This window comes from Odocoileus virginianus, chromosome 22 (genome assembly GCF_023699985.2).
Source record: "Odocoileus virginianus isolate 20LAN1187 ecotype Illinois chromosome 22, Ovbor_1.2, whole genome shotgun sequence".
In the NCBI taxonomy this organism is placed as follows: domain Eukaryota; kingdom Metazoa; phylum Chordata; class Mammalia; order Artiodactyla; family Cervidae; genus Odocoileus; species Odocoileus virginianus.
The window spans coordinates 43548265-43552840 of NC_069695.1; the positions used below are offsets into that span (position 1 = coordinate 43548265).

At 40.4% G+C, this 4576-nt stretch overlaps 1 pseudogene; it reads right to left on the bottom strand.

Annotated features, from left to right (window-relative positions):
- Window positions 1–3050: 3050 nt before the first annotated feature.
- Window positions 3051–3898, bottom strand: LOC139030421 (craniofacial development protein 2 pseudogene; annotated as a pseudogene).
- Between the last annotated feature and the right edge of the window lie 678 nt (window positions 3899–4576).

Below are 4576 nucleotides of genomic sequence, written 5' to 3' on the forward strand. Positions count from 1 at the left end.
CATACCTCTTGGGTAGCAGCCATTTCCTTTTATTTTACATATTGTGTTAAAAGACAAAACAACAGTATATTATTAACATCTGTTATAAAAGAGAATCTGGGGGGAAATCACATAATACTGTGATTCTTTGAATTCAGGACTGTGAAGCATGTTCTACACATATGTGTTTCTCTTTTATTTCTTTCTGTGAAAGGCCCCTGCATGTCCAGTTAACAAAGGGAAACACTTGGATGCTCTTGGGTGTTGTCTGTTGGCAGTGCTGTTCTCTAAGTTCAAAACTGAATAGTTGACAGCGCTGCCAGCAGCTTGATATTTCTGCTGCTTTTTTTATTGTCTCCTAGTCTTTAGGCAGCGTGAATGAACTTCAGGGGTGTGTATTTGTGTGTTCAAGGTGAGAACAGAGGACAGAGGCTTATAATCAAGTGAAATAAAAAAGGAAGTCTGTGTGGGTTTAATTGCCCTTGTACAGTGAGTCAGCTAGCCTTAGTCTTGCTGAATGGGGAAAAAAAAAAAAAACAGACTCTGAGAGGTGGCAAGAAGGTGTGGTGAATCTTCAGAGAAACAGTTTGAAAGTTAAAATACCCTCTTCATATATCAGAGAAAGGATTACCTAATGTTCAGATATAGTAAATTTTATTGTTTTGCTTTGTTTTTGTATTGGCTTTGCTTTGCATATTTGGGAAGTTTCTGAAGAAAATACTTTCAGGAGACACATGTGTATAAAGATTCAATAGACTTGTCCAAGTTTTCAATTCAGTTTCATTCAAAATTCTATGTACTTATTAAACTTCAGCTATGTGTCCTTCATTATGCTGAAGGAGGTACAAGAGGAGAATGTGCTGGGCTCACATTCCTGTTGAGGAAGATGAGAGTACAAGCACACAAGTGCCTATTTGACAGTGTGGTAGTAAATTCAGTTCAATGTTTCCCCACTAAATCAGTATTATTGAAATTTTATTAACTATAAAGTGAGGAAGAACATGATCTTTGCATTTTCCACTTGATTTCTTGAGACTCTTTGAGCGTAGCTGTCTTCATTTGTACATGATAGAAAGCATCTCAGATTCTAATATGATGGTGGCAATTGGTTCAACAATTTGGTTCAGTCACTCAGTCATGTCTGACTATTTGCAAACTCATGGAATGCAGCACGCCAGCCTTCCTTGTCCATCACCAATGCCCAGAGTTTATGCAAATTCATGTCCATTGAATTGGTGATGACATCCAGCCATCTCATCCTCTGTCATCCCCTTCTCCTCCTGCCTTCGATCTTTCCCAGCATCAGGGTCTTTTCAAATGAGTCAGCTCTTCGCATCAGGTGGCCAAAGTACTGGAGTTTCAACTTCAACATCAGTCCTTCCAATGAACACCCAGGACTGATCTCCTTCAGGATGGAGTGGTTGGATCTCTTTGCAGTCCAAGGGACTCTCAAAAGTCTTCTCCAACACCACAGTTCAAAAGCATCAATTCTTCAGTGCCCAGCTTTCTTTATAGTCCAACTCTCACATCCATACATGACCACTGGAAAAACCATAGCCTTGACTAGGTGGACCTTTGTTGGTAAAATAATGTCTCCGCTTTTGAATATGCTGTCTAGGTTGCTCATAACTTTCCTTCCAAGGAGTAAGCTTCTTTTAATTTCATGGCTGCAGTCACCATCTGCAGTGATTTTGAAGCCCCCCAAAAATAAAGTCAGCTACTGTTTCCACTGTTTCCCCTCTATTTGCCATGAAGTGATGGGACTGGATGCCATGATCTTAGTTTTCTGAATGTTGAGCTTTAAACCAACTTTTTCACTCTCCTCTTTCACTTTCATCAAGAGGCTTTTTAGTTCTTCAATTTCTGCCATAAGGATGGTGTCCTCTGCATATCTGAGGTAATTGATATTTCTCCCAGAAATCTTCAGTCCAGCTTGTGCTTCATCCAGCCCAGTGTCTCTCATGATGTATTGTGCATATAAGTAAATAAGCAAGGTGACAATATGCAGCCTTGGCATACTCCTTTTCCTATTTGGACCAAGTCTGTTGTCCATGTCCAGTTCTAACTGTAACTTCTTGACCTGCATACAGATTTCTCAAGAGGCAAGTCAGGTGGTCTGGTATTCCCATTTCTTTCAGAATTTTCCACAGTTTATTGTGATCCATACAGCCAAATGCTTTGGCATAGTCAATAAAGCAGAAATAGATGTTTTTCTGCAATTGTCTTGCTTTTTCAATGATACAACAGATGTTGGGAATTTGATCTCTGGTTCCTCTGCCTTAAAACCAGCTTGAACATCTGGAAGTTCATGGTTCACATGTTGTAGAAGACTGGCTTGGGGAATTTTGAGCATTACTTTACTAGTGTGTGAGATCAGTGCAATTGTATGGTAGTTTGAGCATTCTTTGACATTGCCTTTCTTTGGGATTGGAATGAAAACTGACCTTTTCCAGCCCTGTGGCCACTGATTCATTTTCCAAATTTGCTGACATATTGGGTGCAGCACTTTCACAGCATCATCTTTAGGGTTTGAAATAGCTCAGAATTCCATCACCTCCACTAGCTTTTGTAGTGATGCTTCCTAAGGCCCACGTGACTTCACATTCCAGGATGTCTGGTTCTAGGTGAGTGATCACACTATCGTTATTATCTGGGTCATGAGGATCTTTTTTGTACAGCTTTTCTGCTTCTATTAGGTCCATAACATTTCTGTCCTTTATTGAATTCGTCTTTGCATGAAATGTTCCCTTGGTATCTCTGATTTTCTTGAAGAGATCTCTAGACTTTCCCATTCCATTGTTTTCCTCTAATTCTTAGCACTGATCACTGAGGAAGGCTTTCTTATCTCTCCTTGGTATTCTTTGGAACTCTGTATTCAAATCAGTATATCTTTCCTTTTTTCCTTTGCTTTTTTCTTCTCTTCTTTCCACAGCTATTTGTAAGGCCTCCCCAGACAGCCATTTTGCTTTTTTGTGTTTCTTTTTCTTGGGGATGGTCTTGATCCCTGTATACTGTACAATGTCATGAACCTCCATCCATAATTCTTCAGAAACTCTGCCTATTAGATCTAGTCACTTAAACCTATTTCTCACTTCTACTGTATAATCATAAGGGATTAGCCTTAGGTCATACCTGAATGGTCTAGTGGTTTTCCCAACTTTCTTCAATTTAAGTTTTAATTTGGCAATAAGAGTTCATGATCTGAGCCACAGTCAGATCCTGGTCTTGTTTTTGCTGACTGTATAGAGCCTCTTTATCTTTGGCTGCAAAGAAAATAATCAATCTGATTTTGGTGTTGGCCATTTGGTGATGTCCATGTGTAGAGTCTCCTTTAATGTTGTTGGAAGAGGGTGTTTGCTATGACCAGTGCATTCCCTTGGCAGAACTTTATTCACCTTTGCCCTGCTTTATTCTGTACTCCAAGGTCAAGTTTGCCTGCTACTCCAGGTGTTTGTTGACTTCCTACTTTTGCATTCCAGTCCCCTTTAATGAAAAGGACATCTTTTACGGGTCTTAGTTCTAAAAGGTTTTGCATGTCTTCCTAGAACCGTTCAACTTCAGCTTCTTCAGCATTACTGATCAAGGCATAGACTTGGATTACCGTGATATGGAATGGTTTGCCTTGGAAACAAACAGAGATCACTCTACCATTTTTGAGATTGCATCCAAGTACAGCGTTTTGGACTCTTTTGTTGACTATGATGGCTACTCCATTTCTTCTAAGGGATTCTTGCCCACAGTAGTATATATAATGGTCATCTCAGTTAAATTCACCCATTCCAGTCCATTTTAGTTCGCTGATTCCTAACATGTTGATGTTCACTCTTTCCAATTTGCTTTGATTCATGGACCTAACATTCCAGGTTCCTATGCAATATTGCTCTTTACAGCATCGGACCTTGCTTCTATCACTAGTCACATCCACAACTGGGTGTTGTTTTTGCTTTGGCTCCGTCTCTTCATTTTTTCTGGAGTTATTTCTCCACTGATCTCCAATAGCATGTTGGGCAGCATCTGCCGACCTGGGGAGTTCATCTTTCAGTGTCCTATTTTTTTGCCTTTTCATAAGGTTCATGAGGTTCTCAAGTCAAGAATACCGACATGGTTTGCCATTCCCTTCTCCAGTGGGCCACATTTTTTCAGCACTTTCCACCATGACCTATCCACCTTGGGTGGCCCTACACCACATGATTTAGTTCCATTGAGTTAGACAAGGCTGTTTCCATGTGATTAGATTGATTAATTTTCTAAAACTGGTTCAACACACATCACCAAATGGGTACTTAATCTGCTCTGCTCAGTTGCTCAGTCCTGTCTGACTCTTTGCAATCTCATGGACTATAGCCCTCCAGGCTCCTTAGTCCAGGGAATTTTCTATGCGAGAATACCAGAGTGGATTGTCACTTCCTCCTCCAGGAGATCTTCCCATCCCAGGGACAGAACCTGCATCTCCTGTCTCTCCTGCATTAGCATGCAGATTCTTTGCCACCGCACCACCTGGGAAGTCCGGGAACTTAACAAATACTTTTTTTTTTTTTTTCCCTTGCCCCATGACTAAGTTCCTACATGGAACTCTAAATTTCCAGGGACGTAATTT